Here is a 22,452-nt window from a genome sequence, read left to right on the forward strand (position 1 = left end):
ACTTTCACAATTTCTCTAAGCAGCATGACCCTTCCTTGGCCCAGTATGCCTTCTAGAGGCACAAAGGTTGGCACCAACACCTTTTTGTCCTCTGTTGGCCAACTCTTCATGGTATACAGAATGGAGACCGTTGTGGCAACTTCCTAAACCGTCCTTACTTCACTTTCACGTGGCTTCATTGCAGGGGATGTGGCATGGAAATGGTGGATGGATCCCCAATGAAGTTGTAGTTGCCTCAGCCACTCACGTCCCCTCAATACTGGTCCTCCTGTTTGACCACATACAGGCTCAATGTGGCTTGCTGGTTGCTGTATTTCTTCCTCAGTGTAAGTTCTTAGTTGGGTATCTGCAGGCAGACAGTGTTTGGCTGCTCCAAGCATTCTGTCCGAAATAAGCTTTGCTAATATTGTCAATGTATATTAAAAAGCTCCACACAACAAGCAGCGTTATATTTCTTCTGTTATCAAGAGGACAATCAGCTGATTGCAGCTGTGCTGTCTTTCTGCGAGAGCTGTTCATTCTAATCATTGGTACTTGGTTTTCCCTTCAATTCCTTTTTGAAAGCTATTCTTAATTCTTCTGCCTTTTTTAAGGTGGTAAGTATATGATTAGTCACTAAATAAAGGAAGATACGTTATGGTGTGTAGCAATTTTTAAAAAACAGTTTGCAAAACACATTTAACATCCAGCCATCCTTTCTAGTCTTATTTCTGTAACTAGACTGCTCACATCCAAAATGTTAACCTTTACCTGTGATTTAATCTGGAAAATTTTGTTAGTAAATTGATTTTCTTCCTCAACTTTTGCAATATTACTTGTGCTTGTAGTGACAAAATTTATTATATAAAGGAAAGTCACCCAGGAAAAGCTAGCTGCACATTCATGCAGGTCACTTCTATCACAGTGCTGAGAATAGTGTATTGTTACCTTAGGGAATACAAGCAAGATAGATTGCAGATGGAATAAATAAGGTACTCCATAAAAGGTCATTTATCATATATACAGCCACAATACAATTACCAGGAAGGTATAGGTGATCAGGCATCTAAATGCTGAAAATATGCTAATTTCTTGATAAATCTTACAGTTAAACTACAGTAAGAGGCTGCACACGTAACACTTAAAGTTCTGATACATTGTGTTCCTGGTAAGTTATTTATTCTTTTTAATTGGATTAAAACTTTTGGATAGCAATCAATGAACTGGTTCACGCCTAATTTCCAATGCAGATGTGCAATGTACCCATTTGGTCAGGAGACTCTTCCGCTGTTAGTACAATGGAAATTCCAGAGAGAGGAACTAAAGAAAATTCAAGACTAGCCTTGCAATGCAAAACAATATTCACTTCCATTCTAATGTTAACTGTTTCTCTTTCTGCAAATGCTACCTGTCCAGTTCAGTTTTTCTAGCATTTTCTGATTTATTTCCAAAATCTGCATTTTTTTTATTGTTACCACCAAGCTATTGATTTGTTCTCATGATATTCTTCCTTTTCTAAATGAACTAAAATTTCTCCAAAAATCTTCATTACTTGAACTAAGTGGTGATGCTTTAGATATGCAAATATGTAATATTTGTATATTTCTATTGGGAGATATTTGTACCTAGTGAATTGCCATGTTTTATAACAAAACTCTGGAACAAGTTTGTGTTTAGCAATTGTTGTCCATCTTCCATCATGTTGTGCAAAAGGGATTAACCCAAAACAGGTTTGATCACTCTGCATCAAAGAAGCACTGTCAATATTGGCAGATGAAGAAACCGTCATTATCATATCTGTAATCTCATACCCTGACAGACCTCCCTTTCTAACATTGTTATTATGTCTGGAACTTGACCCTGCTTCAATGAGGGGTACAGAAACATGCAAATGAGGTGCTACCCTGGTCAAGCTGCAATACACGACTACTAGCATGATGAACAGATCCAATAGATGTTACCAGCTATTCAAAAGATAGATTGCTAAGATGATTGCTAAATTAGATTTGCCGGAGGGAAAGGTAAGCAGATCGGATCTCTACTCTGTTTGAAAATCTAAAATTCGATTTTTCTTTTTGATTTGGGATGTTGTCTTATCTGCGAAGGGTGTTCAATGGTGTTTTAGAAATGGAAGTTGTGATCTCAAAGGAACAAGAGAGAGGAACTTCCTTTACCCAGAAAATAATCATTCTTTATCATTCTGAACCCAAGAATGTCATGGATGTTCAGTTACTGAATATATCCAATAAAAAAAATCAACAGAAATTAATGCAGGGAATCAAATTATATGGGCTTAGAGCAAGCAATTAGTACCATGATGAAAAGTAAGTAATCTTATTGAAGATGGGACATGCACAAGAGGTGACCTACCCCTCCTTATGCGCTGATTGGATGATCCATATTGGCTTTTTCCTGAGGTGTCTACATCACAGAGTTCAGTCTCCAGCTAATTTGATTATGAGATATCAGGAAAGGACAGAGAGCAATGAATACAGCAAAGCCTATGAAGTGGCATGCTGCAAGTAATGCCAAAAAAGCTACACTAAAAAGAAACAGCTGCACCTCTGGCTAAGCTGTTGCAGCACAGTTGCAAAGTTGGCAGCTACATGACAATGGGGAAAGCTTGTGTTTGACATTTTCTGAACAGGACAAATCTAGTCCAGTTATTATGGACAATCAGTCTATTCTCTATCATTAACAAAATGACAGCAGGTGTTATTGACAGTGCTATAAAATGGCACTTACTCCCTGATAGTCGTAGGGGCTTTACCATTACCTCTTGGCTTCAGATATCATTACAGCTTTTGTCTAAACATACACTGTGAATGACGGGCAATCCTCATCCAGCTGTCCAGTGTTTTTGGGAGTACCATGGGGCACTGTCTTGGGCCCACTACTTTTTTTAACCTATATAAATGACCTTCCAACTTGTGTTGCATCTGAAGTCAGACTGTTTGCAGATGACCTGATTCTGTACAGACCCATAAATTCTCCAAATGACTGCAATACCCTTCAACAAGACATTAACTTGCTGTGCAAGTGGGAGTCCTCCTGGCAGATGAAATTTATTTTTGTAATTTATTTTTTTATTGAAGTTCATCATCAAACAAACATTTTCATAAGATGTGTTTCAGATATGGGAGTGATCTTTTCTTTACAACAAGTTCATTGATTCATCTCAAAGTGATACATTATGAGAAAGATCCACAAGAAACTGTCAGATAACCTTAGCTGGGCAAAACACTTCAACCAAACCATTTCAAGTCCCAACAAAATCCTTGGTCTTCTATGGTGTAACTTTTGGAATTGCTCAAAAACCACAAAAGAAATTGCTTATAAAACTCTCGTATGTCCAAGACTTGAATACCGTAGTACCATTCGGGATCCCTACCAAACCATTCACATCAATAAACTTGAGAAAGTCCAGAAAAGAGCTGCCGGGTTTGTAACCAGTGATTTATAGAAAGATCAGTAATGCTACAGATCTGCTTCTCAACCTCAAATGGGATACCCTCCAAAGATGCCACACAATAGCCAGGCTTACTTACAATTTACAAGGAAACTCATTCATTAACTCCATCCAATATCAGTCATCTTTTGTGTAACCAGAATAACAGACCAGCAGCCCAATAAAACCAACCCCTGAACTATAAGACCATCCAGACCAACAAGGACTGCTACCGCTACTCACTGTACCCTAGAACCATTCCAGTTTGGAACTCCCTGCCACCACACATTAAATCTGCCGCTGTCAGTAAAACCTTCAAGTCGCTGCTCTTAAACACCACAATTTAAATTACAACTGCATGCATGAGGGACTGCACGTTTATAGCCCAGCGACAGCGGTTGGCGCAGTATGGACAAGACAAGACACGAATTAACCTTCTGGAAGTCTTGCACAAGGTCTCCTAAGTCCCTTTGCACCTCTCAATTTTTGCTCTATTTAGATAATTGTCTGCATTGTTGTTCCTGTTACCAAAATGCATTAACATACACTTACCAACACTGTTCCATCTGCCACTTTTTGCCCATTCTTCCAATTTCTCTGTCCTGCTGCAATCACACTGCTTCCTCAGCACTCTCTGCATCTCCACCTATCTTTGTCTCATCTGCAAACGTTGCCACAAAGCCATCAATTCCACTATCTAAATCATTGGCAAACAATGTGGAAGAAGTAGTGTTCCCAATACTGACCCCCTGAAGAACACCGTTAGTCACTGGCAGCCAAGCAGAAGATGCCCCTTTTATTCACACTTGCTGCCTCCTACCTGTCCTCTGTCCATGTCAGTATATTTCCTGTAACACTATAGGATTTTATCTTGTTAAGCAGCCTCTTGTGAGGAACCTTTCAAAGGCCTTTTGAAAAACCAATTAAGTGACATCCACTTCCTTTCCTTTGTTCTTCCTGCTTGTTACTTCCTCAAAGGATTCTAACAGATTTGTCAGGCAAGATTTCCCTTTACAGAAATCATGCTGACTTTGACTTATTTTATCATTAGTCTCCAAGTACCTGAAACACCATCCTTAATAATGGATTCCAACACTTTCCCAACACATTGAAGTTAGGTTAACTGGCCTCTAATTTTCTCTCTTTTGTCTTTTTCCCTTCTTAAAGAGTGGATTTCCAGTCCTCTGGGACCATGCCAGAATCAAGTGATTCTTGAAATATCATGACCAATGCATCTGCTAACTCTTCAGCAACCTCTTTCAGAACTCTGTGATGTTGTCCACCTGGTCCAGGTGACACAACCACCTTAAGACCTTTCAGCTGGCCTAGCACTTTTCCTTTGTAATAGCAATGGCACTCACTCCTGCTCCCTGACACTCATGGAGCTCTGGCATACAGCTAGTGTCTTCCACCGTAAAGTCTGAAGCAAAGTACTTATTAAGTTCATCTGCCATTTCTTTGTCCCCCATTACTACCTCACCAGCATCATTTTCTAGTGGTCTAATATCAACTCTCACCTCCCCTTTACTCTTTATATAACTGAAGAACTTTTAGTATCCTGCTTATATTATCGGCTAGTTTGCCCTCATATTTAATCTTTTCTCTTCTTATAGCTTTTTATTTGCTTTTTGTTGGATTTTAAAAGCTTACCAATTATCCAACTTCCCACTCACTTTTACCACCTTGTATGCCATTTCCTTGGCTTTTATGCAGTCTTTAGCTTCCTTTGTTAGCCACTGTTGCCTAGCCCTGCCATTTGGAAACTTCTTGGGACATGTCTATCCTGCCCTTTGTGATCTATTTAGCCATTTCCGTTCTGCTGTAATCCCACAAGTATCCCCCTCCAATCCACCTGGGCAAGCTCCTCTCTCACGCCTCTGAAATTCCCCTTATTCCATTGCAATACATGTGATGTCTCCCCCTCAAACTGCAGTATGAACTCAATCGTTGCCTCCTAAAGTTTCCTGACTAATAAAATCGGGGTTTCTGACACAACACTCAATCTAAGATAGCTTTTCCCCTATGAGGGTTAAGCACAAGCTGCTCAAAAAGGCGGTATCATAAGGATTCAACAAATTCCCTCTCTTAGGTTTTCGATGCAAACCTAATTTTCCCAATCCCCTTGCATATTAAATTCCTCCATTACAATTGTGTCATTACCCCTATTATATGCCCTTTCCAGCTCCCTTAGCTATCACAACCCCCACATCTTGGCTACTATTTGGAGGCCTATATATCATTCTCATATTTTTTTTACCCTCGCAGTTCCTTAGCTCCACTCACAAAGTTTTGATGGTTTCTGACCCTATGTCACCTCTCTTTAAAGATGTAATTCCAACTCTTATCAATAGAGTTATATTACCACATGCCTTCCTGCCTGTTCTTTCGATACAAAGTAAAATCTTTGATGTTAAGCTCCCAACGATGGCCTTCTTTCAGCCACAACTCAGTGAGGCCCATAATGTCATACCAACCAATCTCTAAATGTGTCATGAGATTGTCCACTTTATTCCAAATGCTATGTGCATTTAAATGCAGCATCTTCAGTCCTGCTTTCTTTGCGCTTATGAATTTTGCCTCTGTGGTACAACTTAACTCTTTGCTCTGTCTACAGTTGTATCCAATCACTGGCTTGTCCTCTTACATTCATATTACAAATTACATCATCTACTTGAAAACCTGCTGGCTCATCCTCAGCTCTATCATACTGGTTCTCAACCCCCTGCCATATTAGTTTAAACCACTCCCAACAGCTCTAGCAAACCTGCCCGCAAGGATATTAGTCCCCCTCGGATTTAAGTGCAACCCATCCCTTTTGTACAGGTGACACCTGCCCCAGAAGAGGTCCCAATGATCTAGATATTTGAATGCCTGCCCCCACTCCACTTCTTCAGCCACGTATTTATCCAGATTTCATTCTATTCCTATCCTCACTGTCACGTGGCACTGACAGCAATCCTGAGATTACTACCCTAAATCAGCCATCTTCAGTTGTTCAACAGCAGCCACCGTGACTTCTGACCTCGTGATAGATGCTTATCCAACACGAGATCAGAAGTCATGATTCTTGCTGTTTGGGTACACTATGTTCAATTTCTTTAGCCAATGAATCCGTCTTTGCATACTTACAGGAATACTTTGACAATACTTAGTATAGGCTGACAGTGGAAAAGTAACACACATGCTATACAAAGTAGCAGACAATGAGAAATGAAAGTGTTTTGCTATCTTTTCCTCACTCTGAAAGTTATTGTCCACTCACTGTTATATTCCGTGGCATTACTCTTGTTATACCCCTCACGATAAAGCTCAACTGAAATGGAGCAGGTTTGCAGGTGGTCGTTTTCGTGAATATCCAAAATCAATGGGTCATACTAGGAGTGAGGTAGAATCCCCTTTACTCATCTAGGTGAATGCACCTGCAACAATATTTAAGCAAATCAACCCACAACAGAGAGCAGCTGGCTTGCTAATATCCACCACCTTTCATACATTCAATAGCACTACCACTTTTTTTTCTTTCACCCATCAGCTCCATCTACAAGGACAAGGATAACAAGTGATTTGAACATGTTGTCTGTTATACATTGTCCTAAATTGGAACTTTGTCGCTTGTCTTTCATAACAATCATCGTTATGTGCCATGTCAAATGATGTTGATCATTCTCCCATGATCATGATTGCTCTTCGGAGATTGTCTGCCTGGTGTCAGTAGTCACATAAGCAGGACTTGTGATAGATGCACCATCCACCACTTGCTCTCATGGCTTCATATCACCCTGATTGGGGGCTAAGCAAGTGCTATACCTTGCCCTGGCATGACCTACAGGCTAGCAGAGGCCTTTCACCTCCTTTGGTAGAGACATATCTCCATCCTGCCCATCTGCCTTTCATAATCATTGTCTTAAAAACCCTGGAAAATTCTACTGAGCAAATCTTCTACTTTTATGTTAGGAATTACAGCATTTCAGGAATTCAACTGAGCATCATAGAATGTACTTAAACCAACAAATGTCTTTTCCAGGATCCTACGACAGAATAAAGCTATGTGTATTATAAAATAAAATTGACATTATGAATTCACTTTCTGGAAATTTTAAGTAATGTGTATTTTAATAGTGACATAATACCTTTACAGGAAGATTTTAAAGCTTATTTGTATTCAACCCTAACTGGGTAACTTGAAAATCAGCTTTAGGTGTATTTCAGTTAACAATATTGCACATGAATTCAATTTGCAATCTGAAGTGTAATGAAATAAGGATTACCTTATATTACCACAAGACCAGATTGTGTACCAATGTGGATAGCTGAGACTAGTGATTTTCAGTTCTGTAGCCATCTTCTCAATATTATAGTTTAACACCATATACTATAAATCACAACCAAAATACTAATCAATAAACTCCTTGTTTCTCATGACATCCAATGCACTCCCAATTTCACATATAATTATATATTTTTTTCTAATTCATTAAGGCATTCTGAAATTGTGTTATCCAATACTCAAAGAAATATATTTTCTTTGTTTTATAAGGATTCCATTAGTATTAATAATAAAATAAACAAATGAAATGGCAACTTAAAAGAAATTGCACTATTTACTGTAATCTGAATGATTTGTTAAAATTAAGTTATTTCCAATAAACCCATATCCATAGCTCCCCCTCTACTCCCTGCCTATCGTCCGTCATTCCTTCTCAGTCCACCTTAATTGTGCCACTCCCTCTTTATACTGGCTAACATCCCTCCCAGTCTGACTCCCAAGGCAAGATTTTGACCCAAAACATCAACAAATCCTTTCTTTCTTCAGATGCTGCTTGAACCACCAAGTTCCTCCAATATTATTTATTGCCCTCAACATACCTTGCGTTAATTTATGTGTACCTGAGCATTTTATGAGCAACCAGTTCCATACCCTGAGCAATTCTTCTGGTAGCATTAAAGACCTTAAACCTGAGAGTGAATGTTAATGCATATGAACATAAACCAAGTTAATTATTGGCTGTAGTACAGCTTCCAAAATGCTGATTGTTTTAAACATTAAATTGTAATTACCCTCCAGCAAAGAATGAACTTGATGAATATTTTCCACGGTATGTTTTTCAAAAAAGCAAAAAATATGCCTACAGGCATTTTGTATCAATCTAATCCAGAATAGTTATTAAAATATGCAGTGTTGTAAGCAACTTTGATCCCTAATCAAGAACCAACACGATGGTTTAACACGTAAACAAATACTTGACTCACAAGGTACTTTGCTAAGATTACTCATGTCCAAAACTAGACTGGAACTGGTAAGTGACCATGAATATTTGTGTACTTGCCAACTGCAGTATTTTTTTAATGATAATTTTGATTTTGAGAACATTTCTTAAATTTCTAATTCTTCAAACCTTTTTTCAAATCAGAATCAGGTTTAATATCACCAGCATATGTTAATGAAATTTGTTAATGGCAGCAGTCCATGATAATATAGAAATAAATAAGTAAATCAATTACAGTGTGTATTTATGTACATTGAGTATGTAAAAATAGTGCAAAACCAGAAATGTTTAGAAAAAAAGGAGGTAATGTTCACAGGTTCAATGTCCAGTTAGGAATCAGATGGCAGAGGGGAAGCAGCTGTCCTGTGTCGCTGACTGTGTGCCTTCAGGATTCTGTTCCTCCTTCCTGACGGTAACAATCAGAAGAGGGCAAATCCTGGGTGATGGGGGTCCTTAATAATGGAAGCTGCCTTTCTGAAGCAACGCTCCTTGAAGATGTCTTGGCTACTACAGAGGGTAATCCCCAAGATGGAGCTGACAAATTTTACAGATTTCTGTAGCTTATTATACTTTGTACACTTTAATTGATGTTATTCTGCAGTTTCACTTTCATTCTGACTTCACTATCCTGTCTATTGCTTTGTTCCAATGGTCTCAATGTGCACTCGGGGAACAGTATACCATCATTCAATTAAGCCATAGATTTCCAGACTCAACAGAGATTTCAACAATTTATGGGACATTTTCAGCAATGGCACTCTTTTCCACAATTGGTTAGTAATTTTGCATCCATTTCTCCTCGAGAACAATATCTTGCACTATTCCCATTTGGAATCATTGGCAAAAGCCAGTGCTCAGGATGCTAATCAACTTTGCTTTTCCTACTTTCTACCAAAATTTAGTTGGATGCAATTGTTAGAATCCTTTTGCCAACAATATTACTCCTCAAGCAGCTTTTGACTTGAAACGAAATGAAGAATACTGGTGGCAACAAAAAAATCATAAACTAAATTCATACAAAAGGAGCATTCCTGGAGGTGAGTTTTTGCATTAGATCTCTGTGGGGGCTATGAAGTGTGAAATGCAGAGGAATCCTGTTAATTGGAACACATCAGGGCCAGTACATTTTGCCCCAATTAAGCAGCTGCCCCAATTAGCCAAAGTTTCATGAAAATAATTAAAAAAGGTATTAAAAAAAAGTCAAACTATATTTAACTGAGTAACAAATTGTGTATTTAAATGAAATACAGAACAAATTAGAACTCTACCAATACTACTACAGTACTATAAAATTGTGTATTTCTGAGAGTTGTCGACAGGGGAGTTCTTCCGGTGTACACCCCCATGTATGGGGTGTCTGGGGAGCCATTTTACCTCAGGTGAAGAAGCTTGTCATATCCTTTCTGGGGTAGCTCACTCACCTTTGATCCCCAGTCACTTAGCTCTGTCTCACCTGTGAATATAAGAAGCTGTTTGAATGCAACAACGGCCACACTCTGGTACACTGCTTTGACAGGCGGCTAAACCAGGTGAGAGCACCTGGTGGGCTTCATGCCTGTCCTAGCATGTGAAGTCAGCTTCAGCCGACTTGGCAGATGAAATCAGCAGTGAGATCTAGCAACCAGGACAGTGGTTCTGTAATGCTTCATGGAGAAGGAAGGACGTGATAAGGCACAGAGGAAGTCATGGTTGTCCACTGCAAGAGCTCAGTTTGTAATGACTACTTATACACTGGACCCAGACTTCAAAGGACAGGAGAATGGAACTGTCCCCGTGCAATGGCTTTTTTACTTATAAAAACTCTCCCACATTAGTTTTACCATCATTGACAGATATGACAGACAACCAAAACACCGTGGTGTTCTTGTGATTGATTATAAATCAACAAATTTAGTTCAGACACTGGGCTACCTTCGATGCTTTCGATTATTACGTTCCCTGAATCTTCATTTTACTTGTAATATGCAAGATGGCTGTCGATATTTTCAAATTCTTCCAAGTAACTAACTTGTTGAAATAATGAAATTGTTTCATTTTCCCTCTCAGCTCTGACTGACATTTCCAAGCCTGAATGCTTGAAATCGCAGTGGGGGGGATGGGGAAAAAAACAATTTTCTTGCTGGTATTTTCTCACCAACCATCAGTGACAAAAAGCACAGGTTTTTGAACGCACACCCATGCAACTGATAATATTTTAAAAAACCTTCACTCTAAGCACAGTGTAATGCCTAATGGCCGCACTAGTTCACACGACTGACACTAGTTAGAAATTGTTTAGCAATAGTCTCCAGTCCCAAATGAATGGCATAGTGTCCCAAATAAATGAAGGGATTAGTTTTTGTTCTGAAGAGTTGTCCCAAATAAGCAGCTGCCCTGATTAATTAAATGGAATCCACTGTAATGCAATTTAAATGCATTATTATTTAAAATAAACTCAGGGTCTATTATTAGCATTGATATTTGTAACATATAATACCTAATAAATAAAGACGGAGAAAATGGACTATAAGCCAGTTTATACCAATACAAATCTGGGGAAAGTGAAACTGTGTTTATCAAATTTTTTGAGATTTTCTGTAGTTGTATCTAACACATTAAATAAGAACAACACAATAGAAGTGGTACTTTGGGTTTTAACAAGGCTTTGAAAAGCAGCCACACATATGGCTATTGAACAAAATTGGAGCATGGACATGAGGATTATACAGGGGTACAGTTTGGGGATTAGTTAATGTACATACTGTACATACTACAAGGGAGTATATCCTTGTCAAGCCACATTAGAAGTTTGATAAGATTATCTGTTATCCTAAATTCTAAGGAGTATTGACCCAATCTTTTGAATCTCTCCTCCTATAACAGACCAATCATGCTTTTCTTTCCCTATTAAGGGGGATGCCTTATTGTTTCATAAACATCTGTCATGTCCATCCCCCTTCACGCATCTTCCCCCTGAAACCATTCTTATCCTCTTCACACTATATACAGTTGGCCAGTTTTATATCATCAGCAGATGTGGATATATCACATCTGATTCCCTAATCTCAGAAGCTGTTGTAAATTGTGAAAGGCCACACCATCACCAATCCCTAAAGCAGTTGCTTGTCATACTCTTCCCTCTCAAATATAGCACACTTACTCTTGTTGTTTTATACGTTAACTAATCCCCAATCTGTACTGGAATATTATCCTCAATAACCTCTGCTCTAATTTTGTTCCATAACCATATGTGTGGCTCCTTATCAAAAGCCTTGTTAAAACCCGAAGCACCGCTTCAATTGTGTTGTTCTTATTTCAACATAGCAACAGAAAATCTCTAACGAATTTGTCGAACGCTGTTTCCCTTTCCCACTATTAACGATGTGTTAAATGGGTCTATTTTCCCCCTCATTTCTTAAATATTACATTGCAAATATCCATGCTATTAACAATGGATCCTGACTTTATTTTAAATAATACATTTAAATACTTCATAGTTGTACATTAACAAGTGAAACAAATGAATAATGTCATGTGAGCTCTTTAGTTTGACAGTGGTTCTCAGTGAATGTGATACAATTATTGGACGACTTTTTATGGGGAGATACATTTTAGGTGTAGAAGCTTCTGTAGAAATCTTATTCTGCTCAAGAGCCACCTTTTTGATGATTATATTTGATTCTGCATCTTACAGTTCTTGGTAAATAAATCATGAAAGCTTGTAAACCCTGTATAGTTGTTTTATAGAATTAATGTATTCCTTAGTTTGAGGAGGAAACAACTTATTCAAATCACAATGCCTGTTCACAGAAACAAATTCACGATAATTGAGGAAAGTCTGAAGTATGGTGCTGTGGAGACAAGGATATACTGAGATTTTCATAACATAGTGTTTGATAAGGAGCCACTTCAAAAGTTCTTGCAGAAAATATAGGCTCATTATGCAGGAAGTAACACATTGAAATTTATCAGAAGATAGCTTGGACAAAAGAAAACAAACACTAGATCAACTTCTGATTGTGTGCCTCTTAGATTGGTGCAAGGGGTTCAACTTTCTGCAGCTTAGTTAGATAGAGGTGCCAAACTTTGCAATTTGTTGATGAAAAATTGAATTTAAAATTAATTTTGAAATGGGCTTAAGGATGCTTCAAAGGGGATCCTAACTGGTTATCAAATGGAATATAATGCAGGGAATGTGAAGTTAACCATTAAGGCAAGAAAATGAAGAAAGCAAACATTTTTCCAATGGTGAGAGACTGACTGCACAACTCTGAAGAGTCTGGAGCCATGGACGTCCTAGTATCAGATGACTAGTAGAAGGGTACAATGAGGAACAGATTGAAGAACAGTAGCAGAATGCTGTTGGTTATTGCTAGGGAAAATAAACACAAACACAAGCACAAGCCTTATTTCAGCACTTCAGTGCATTGGATGAGATGAAATTTGGAGCACTATTATAGTATTAGACTCCTTAAAGTAAAGTTATTATCGAAGTACATACATTTAACCACATTTATTTTTATTAAGAGATCCAGCGCAGAATAGGCCCTTCTGGGCCTTCGACCTGTACAGCCCGCAACCCCCGATTTGACCCTAGTCTAATCACAGGACAATACAATGACCAATTAGCCTACTAACCTTTGACTGGAGGAAGAATCCAGAGCACCTGGAGAAAATGCACACGTTCCACAGGGAGAACATACAGATTCCTTAGAGAAGACGCCAGGATTGATGCAGTAGGTCACGCTGACTGCTACACTACTGTGGTACCACTACTACCTCGAGATTCATTTTCTCGTGAGCATTCCCAATAAATACAAATACACACAATAGACTCAGCAAAAAGCCACACACAACATGAAGGACAACAACAGGTGTGCAGAACACAACAAACTGTGCAAATACAAAAAGAAAAAAAGAAAAATAATAATTATTATTATTGAAACCATGAGATGAAAAGTCCTTGAAAATGAGTGCATATGTTGTGGGGTGAATGAAGTTATCCCTTCTGGTTCATGAGCCTGCTGGGCGAGGGGTAATAATTATTCCTGATTCTGGTGGTATGGGTCCTGAGGCTTCTGTATCTCCTGTCTGATGAGAGCAGTGAGAAGAGAGCTTGTCTTGGATGATGGGGGTCCTTGATAATGAATGCTGCTTTCCTTCAATGGTGCTTCTTGTAGATGTGCTCAGTGGTGGAGAGGGCTTATCTGTGACAGAGCGGGCTGTATCCATTCAAGGGCATTTTTGTTTCCATTCCAGGTTGTAATGCAACCAGTCAGTGTCCATTCCACTGTGCATTTATAGAAGTTAGTCAGTTTTAAATTATATGCTGAACTTTTGCAAACTTCCTGGAAAGTAGAGGCACTGCTGTACTTCCCTTGTAATGGACCCAGAACAGATCCTCTGAAATGATGATGCCAAAGAATTTACAATTGCTGACCCTCTCTGCCTCTGATCCCCCTGATGTGGACTCACTCATAGACCTCCAGTTTCCTCATCCTGTAGTCAATGGTCATATCCTTGGTTTTATTGACATTAAGTGAGAAGTTGCTAATAAATTGGGAGCAATTCAGAAGAGGTTTTTGAGACTAGTATCTGGAAAGGGCAGGTTGTCTTATGGGGCATGATTGATCAGCTGCAACATTTAAAAGAGTGTGAAATTATTTAATTGAAAGCTATAACATCCTTAAGTATTTTGACAAGGTGGCTGAGGGAAGGGTGTGAGTTTTTAAAAATATTTCCTTAAGACGAAGGAGATATTTCAGCCCATCTGACAATCCATTTGACAAATATGCACCCACTCATTTCCCTGCAGCACGTCTTCTCAGACATATCTATTAATGCCTCACTGATTGTCCTACCACCCTGCTATTGGTCGGGAAGTCAACAGCAGCCAATTGCTGAAAGATTCACTTGGTAGAGTATGCCCACAAGTTTCAGACTTCCACATCTGGATGTCCATATGCTGTTGTTCCAAACGTGCATGCTTATACCAGGCAATTTACTGGCAAGTTTTGGTCATTGTGTTATTGATCATGGTGTCTAAATAGTTAATGTGAATTGTATAAATATTGGTTTCAGCACTACTCCACGTGTGACCTTGCTTTCAAATTTCTATTCATAACCCCTCCCTAAGTCTTTTTTAATTTATAGCCTGCCATCTAGCTATCACTTCTGGTACTTGTGACCTATTTAACTATACTTTAACCTGATATTATTCTATTTTGTTATACCATAGAACCATACAACATTACAGCAAAGAAACAGGCCTTTTGGCTCTTCTTGGCTGTGCTGAACCATTTTTCTGCCTAGTCCCACTGACCTGCACCTGGACCATATCCCTCCTTACACCTCTCATCCATGTACCTGTCCCAAGTTTTTCTTAAATGTTAAAAGTGAGCCCACATTTACCACTTCATCTGGCAGCTCATTCCACACTCCCGCCACTCTCTGTGTGAAGAAGCCCCCCCCATGTTCCCTTTAAACTTTTCACCTTTCACCCTTAACCCATGTCCTCTGTTTTTTTTTTCCTCCCCTAACCTCAGTGGAAAAAGCCTGCTTGCATTCACTCTATCTATACCCATCATAATTTTATATACCTCTATCAAATCTCCCCTCATTTGTCTATGCTCCTAACATATTCAACCTTTCTCTGTAACTCAGTTTCTCAAAGTGTTTTGAGAATTTTGATACCTTATCAAAATGTTTTGAAAATTTACAAAAATAGTATGTTATTGTTATTTTAATATTTTTCTCCTAAATCACATAATCTAGTAACAATGACCTCATCAACTTAATTCAGAAGGTTAGAAAAATAGAGGTCTACGGGTAACCCTAGGTAATTTCTTTTTTTTAATTAGTTTTTTAATACATTTTACAGATTTAAAAAACCCCCAAATCACAATGAGGAACATTAATACAGTGCAAAATTAAGCATACAATGACAATATGATACAGAGAAAGAGAAGTTAAAAAAAACACCTAAATTGAAGACAAGTAAACATAGTATCCTCCCCAAGCCCCACAACACAAAAAAAACTCCAGACCAACCACAACACAATATAGAGAATATAAATCAGGACAATCAAACTCCCAGACTGTGAATACACTTAGCAACAGAGGATAATAATGCCTACTACCAGAAAAAAAAAGGAGCTGAAAGCAAGGGACCGAAAAGAAAAAAAACCCTAGTCAAGAGGAAGGTTATGAAAGTACTCGATAAAAGGTCCCCAGACCTTATGGAACTTCAGATCTGAATTGAGAACTGAATAATGAATTTTTTCGAGGTCCAAGCAGGCCATAATGTCGCTAAGCCATTGAGCATGAGTGGGCGGGGCAGCATCTCTCCATCTGAGGAGGATCAAGCATCTAGCTAGGAGAGAGTCAAAGGATAATATTTGGCATTTGGCCGGACTCAGACGTAAATCTGTCTCGCCCCAGAAACCGAACAAAGCAATTAAGGGGTTTGGTTCTAGGTGCTGATTCAGAATATACGATAACATAGTGAAGACATCTTTACAAAATTTCTCCAAGCTAGGACAGAACCAGTACATATGAATGAGAGAGGCCTCGCCCCTCTTGCATTTATCACAGAGCGGACTAATGTCAGGGTAGAATCGAGATAGTTTAGATTTAGACATATGGGCTCTATGAACAATCTTAAACTGTAAAAGGCAATGGCGAGCACAAAGAGGGGTTGAGTTAACCGATTTGAGAATCGAATCCCAGCTCTCATCAGATAAGGAGGTATTTAAATCATGCTCCCATGCCATTTTAATTTTATCCACAGGGGCCCGTCGTAAGGCTTTTAAGCAATTATCAATGAAGAGATCTTCAAAACGTCTAATGCCCTTCCTATACCAAACCTGGAATGCTGAATCATACGTAGTAGGTAAAAAAAGGTGATTATGTACGACAGGACTGGAAACGGAAAAACCATGGAAACCATAGCATTTCCTCAACTGAGCCCATATGCGCAAAGTGTGTCTAACAAGAGGATTAGCTATTGATCTGGACAGACTGCTAGGGAGTGCAGAGCCAAGAAGTGCAGAGATAGATAATTTTTTAGTGAAGCTCAACTCCATTGCCACCCAATTAGGGCACCCAATTGGGTTGGCCATGGAAGAAAGACCAAAATGTAGCACAACATATATTAGCTGCCCAATAATATAAACGAAAGCCATGCCGCCCTCTTTTTTAGATTTTTGGAGATGGATTTTATTAATTCTAGAGCGCTTATTCTTCCACAAATATGACAAAATAATAGAGTCTAAGGAATCAAAAAAAAATTTAGGAATAAAAATTGGGATAGATTGAAATAAGTATAAAAATTTGGGGAGAACATACATTTTAACAACATTAATATGACCTACCAAAGACATAGATGGAGGTGACCATTGTAACAGGCTCTGTTTTATAGTATATGAAAGATTGGCAAAATTTTCACGAAAGAGATCTTTAAACTTCCTTGTGTCTGTAATCCCAAGATAAGTAAATTGATTATGAGCTACTTTAAAAGGGAGATCACGAAATGTTAATACTTGTGCTTCTTTATTAATTGGGAAAAGTTCACTCTTATGTAAATTAAGTTTATAGCCAGAGAACTGGCTAAACTGGTCAAGAAGTGAAAACATTGGAGGTAAGGACGTAGACGGATTTGAAAGAAAAAGTAATAAGTCATCAGCATAGAGAGAAACTTTATGCTCAACACCCCCTCTCCAAATCCCGGTCAATTCAGGACAATTTTGAAATGCTATCGCCAAAGGTTCTATAGCCAAACCAAAGAGAAAGGGACTTAAGGGGCATCCCTGACGGGTGCCACGTTTGAGATTAAATACCTGGGATTTCTGAAAATTAGTTAAAACAGAAGCAGTAGGACACAGGTACAGCAATTTGATCCAAGAGATGAAACTTTAACTGAGGTCAAATTTTTCTAAGACTGCAAAAAGGTAGTTCCACTCTATACGATCAAGTGCTTTCTCCGCATCGAGGGAAATAACACATTCAGGAATCCCAGTTGGAGGTGAGTATAAGATACTAAATAAACACTGAATGTTAAACAAAGAGAGACGGTTTTTAATAAAACCTGATTGGTCATCAGAGATGATGGAGGGAATAACGGTTTCTAATCTATGAGCCAAAACATTAGCTAAGATCTTTACATAAACATTGAGCAAAGAAATCGGCCTATACGAGGAACACTCTGTTGGGTCTTTGCCCTTTTTTAATAGAAGAATAATAGATGCCTCATTGAAAGAGGGTGGCAATTTGCCTTAATTAAATGAATCAGATAATGCTGAAAGTAACGGAGCAGAAAGAAGTGAAGAGAATGATTTATAAAATTCTACAGGGAACCCATCAGGTCCAGGACATTTCCCTGAGGACAGTGCAGAAATTGCAAAAGATATTTCTTCTGATGATGTAGGCGCATTAAGTTTGGCTTTAGAATCAGATGAAAGTGAAGGAATATTCAGATTCTTAAAAAATTGATCAGCAGAGATATTGTCATTCGAAGATTCAGAGGAATAAAGCCGAGAATAAAAAATTTTAAATGTGTCATTAATTTCTAAATGATCCGATGTAAAGTCTCCATTCTCCTTCCGGATCTTTGTAATATGTTGTTTAGCTTTAGAACGCCTCAGCTGATTGGCTAGAAATTTACCAGACTTATCCCCATGAATGTAAAAGCGACTCTTACTTTTGAGAAGTTGGCGTTCGACAGGTTGAGTAGACAGAAGATTAAATTTAGTTTGGAGTTCAACACGCTTCTTGTATAGTTCAGGATTCTTAGTTTGAGCATACAGTTGATCCAATTCTTTAATCTGGTTAATGGGGTCCAATCGATCTGCACAGGATCTTCTGTTGAGATTTGCTGTGTAAGAGATTATTTGACTCCTCAAATATGCTTTCATGGCATCCCAGACAATCTTGGATGACACTTCAGGTGATGTATTAGTGTTAAAATAAAAGGTTATCTGATCCTTAATAAATTTTAAAAAATCATCATCTGATAATAAAGTTGAATCAAACCGCCAGAGTTTATTCCTCTGAGGGAGACCAGGAAAGTTCAGCGAGAGAGTAATTGGGGCATGGTCTGATAGTCACAAGAGTAGGCCAATGGGATAAGTTGGTTATCGAGTAAGAAATAGTCATACCTTCACTAGAAGGTATGGTGAACATGTGAAAAAAAAGAATAATCTCTCTCAGTAGGATGAAGGAAACGCCATATATCAGAGATACCAAATTTAGAGAGAAACGATTGGATAGCTAAGGCAGATTTAGTAGGTGAGAACTATCAGAGGACGATCGATCCAGATTAGGATCTAACCAACAGTTGAAGTCACCACCCAGTATAAGAGAGTATGAGTTTAAGTCTGGTAGTGAGGAAAAAAAAAACGTTCAAAAAAGTTAACATCATCAAAGTTGGGGGCATACAGGTTTGCTAGTACAACTTTAGTGTTGTATAGTTTACCAGAAACAATAATAAAACGGCCATTTGTATCAGATATTTTATTATGGAGTTCAAAAGGAATATTTGAGTTAATAAGAATGGAGACTCCCCTAGCTTTAGCGGCAAAGGATGAATGAAAATGCTGACCTGCCCACTTTGACAGAAGCCGGGAGTTATCAAAACAACGAATGAGTTTCTTGAAGGAAAGCAATGTCAGCTTTGAGTTGTTTAATATGTGAGAATACCTTCCTCCTTTTAACAGGGTGATTCAATCCCTTTACATTCCTGCTCACGAATTTAAGTGCACTAGCCATTATCAATTACTAATGCATAAAAGGTGGCAGGCATATAAAAAGTCAAGCAATACGATAGCAGTCTGGGAGCAGAAATGTAAGCATAGATTCGTGAAATCAAAACATAAACATGTCCTGAGCAATAAAGACAAACAATAAATACAGTGAGTGATGTTGGAACTGGAAAACCCACCCCACGCACACAACCCAAAGCTAAACGGCTAGCAAAAAGAGCAGCTAGCTCTATCAAAAAAATTAACCCAAATATAACTTCCAGATCTGTGTCATTAACAGCAGTTCCGTATAAATACTATAGCAAATAGTAACTAGTTTATGCACTGGAAAACATAACTACTAATTGGAACATCTTCTGCAGAAATATAAAACTTAATACAGAGAAAATTGGAAGAAAACCAAAACTAATCTACCTGCAAAAAATTATGGAAGAATAAAGTAAGAGAAAGGGGAGTAAAAAAAGGGAAGAAGGGGAAAATTATAGATTCAAGAAGAGTACTTATCAACCATTTACAGAGAGGAAAAAAAAAATCAAAGATTAAAAGAAAAGGTGAAAAAAAATAATAAATAAAAATAATCAGCAGTTAAACTGTGAACCAACAAACAGGGAGGCCTTCAAAAAAGACTTCAAACCTCTAAAACTAGTTAGAGTCAATTGTAGAACTCTATAGATAAAGTTATACAAGAATAAAATAGATTACACAAGTACTATTTAAACGTCCATAGGGAAACATTAAGCACAGAATGTCTATTTAAAAAAGACACACCAAATCCAGGGAGAGAATGTTAACAGCCCTTAGAGTTTCAATAAATAGTGTCTGAGTGATTTAAGTAAAGTCTGAGTCCGGGAAAAGTAATTTTACTACTAGAAGTACTTATCCACCATTTTAGGAGGTCCGATCGGGTTCCAAAGATGGCTGGATAGCCAGAAGACTTGCAACAAATGCCTCAGCCTCCTTCACTGACTTAAACCACTTATATTTTCCAGTATTAAGCATGATTCGTAAGTCGGCAGGAGTGCGAGGAGAGGGTTTAAAACCACGATCAAAAAGCACTTTCATTACGCCTTTAAACTCAGCATGCATCTTTAAGGTCTGGGGTGCAAAATCTTCCACAAAGCGAATGATTGTATTTTGGAAAGTAAAAGTACCTCTGCGACATGCCTCCATAATCAGACGGTGTTTTACCTGGTATTGATGGAAGCATAAAATTACCGGTCGCGGGTGGGTGCCCAGAATTCTGGGGGGATCGTAGACCCTGTGTGCCCTTTCAAGCTCAGGCGTATTCGGAAGCAAATCTTTCCCGAATATCTCACAGAGAAACTCGGCAAAAAACTTCACGGTTGATCCCTGTTCGGTGGCCTCTGGCAACCCAAGAATTCGAAGGTTGCAACGTCTGCTCCGATTTTCGAGATCGATCATTTTAGAAAGGAGTTTATTATTTTTTTCTTCTCGGCTGGAACAGAGTCTCCAAGTATTGAACACAACTTTCTAAATTTTCAGAAGTCGAATCGATGCAAGATAAGTATTCAGCATGTTCGTCCACTCTATCGTTGATCCGATCCAGTTTGGCTTCCAGCTGTTTGAAAGCGGTTCTAAATTCCCTTAAAATATCATCGCGGTGTTGTTCCAACGCAGTGAGGGTCTCAGAAGGCAGAACTGGAACTTCCTTTCTCCCAGTTTTAGAACTCTTGCTAGACATTGTAAGGTAGATGTATTCACAGGCGAGTAAAAGAAACCAAATAAAGTTCCTAATTAAGGTTTTAAAAAATGGAGACATTTAGTGCAAAGATAGCGAAAATAACGGAACAAAAGTTCGGAGCAGCTAAGCAATTGCCATCTTACCGGAAGTCCGCCAACCCTAGGTAATTTCTAAGGTAAGGACATGTACAGCACAGCTTTGTGGGCCGAAGGGCCTGTATTGTGCTGTAGGTTTTCGATGTTCTCATTGCCAAGAGTTGCAACAAAATACAGAAATGGTACAACAGTAGGAATGAAAGTTAAGATTAAGTGCTAGAAAGGGCAGGAGATAGAAAGAACAAAAATGATGAAAGAAATTTAACTTCCATATTAGATTTAGAAATATCAATTCAAGGGAAGAATGTATGGGCAAATAATATGTAAGATTAAACAAATTCAACTCTGTTATGTTTATATCAAACTCCAAATGCAGAAATGCTGTCTTTCCACTGGAATTATATCAATTGCTGTCTTAAAAAGATAAATGTCCATGAAAGTGCGAACTACTGAAATATATTAATGGATATAATAATTATTATTTATTACTAGGTGCTTTCTTTAGTTCATTATAATCACATAGATTTATGTGTAATGTGAATAAGAAAGTATAAGAGTTAACATTTTGTTGATTTAATCATGCTTTGAAAGGGAGAATAAAACAACACCTATGCAAATCCCTGCAGCATCTGGTGACCCTATGATCTCTGTCTTGGAGGCTGACATCAGAATGTCCTTCAAGACAGTGAACCCTCACAATGCAACAGGCCCTGATGGTGTGATTGGTAGGGCATTGAAAATGTGTGCCAACCAACTGGTGGGAGTGCTCAAGGACATCTTCAATCCCTCACTGCAGCACTCAGAGATCATTCAAAACTGCAACAATCATTGCAGTGCTGAAGAGTAGGGAGAGCAGCCTCAAATGTATCGCTCAGTTGCACTCACATCTACTGTGATGAAGTGCTTTGAGAGGTTGGCCATGACCAGCATTGACACCGACCTAAGCAAAGTCCTTCACCTGCTACAGTTTGCATATTGCCACAATAGGTCTGCAGTAGATGCAATCTCACTGGCTCTCCACATGGCCGTGGATCACTTAGACAGTGGCAATACTTACGTCAGGTTGGTGTTTATTGATTACAGCTCAACATTCAACACCATTACACCCTCAGTTCCAATCAACAAGCTCCAAAACCTGGGTCTCTGTACCTCTTGCTGCAACTGGATCCTTGACTTCCTCACTGGGAGACCACAGTCAGTGCTGATTGGAAATAGCATCTCCTCA

General features: G+C 38.5%; 1 protein-coding gene and 1 long non-coding RNA gene across 2 annotated transcripts in view; one reads left to right on the plus strand and one right to left on the minus strand.

Annotated features, from left to right (window-relative positions):
* Window positions 1–8,374, minus strand: part of LOC132394059 (uncharacterized) — a 61,664-nt gene extending 53,290 nt beyond the window's left edge. Inside the window, exon 1 of the long non-coding RNA XR_009512155.1 lies at window positions 8,315–8,374. This is a non-coding gene — a long non-coding RNA (uncharacterized LOC132394059). The remainder of the gene's footprint in view (window positions 1–8,314) is intronic.
* Window positions 1–22,452, plus strand: part of pcsk5b (proprotein convertase subtilisin/kexin type 5b) — a 319,262-nt gene that overhangs the window by 236,954 nt on the left and 59,856 nt on the right. The gene's annotated exons all lie outside the window — the stretch shown is intronic.

The sequence above is a fragment of the Hypanus sabinus genome, chromosome 5 (assembly GCF_030144855.1).
Source record: "Hypanus sabinus isolate sHypSab1 chromosome 5, sHypSab1.hap1, whole genome shotgun sequence".
In the NCBI taxonomy this organism is placed as follows: Eukaryota; Metazoa; Chordata; class Chondrichthyes; order Myliobatiformes; family Dasyatidae; genus Hypanus; species Hypanus sabinus.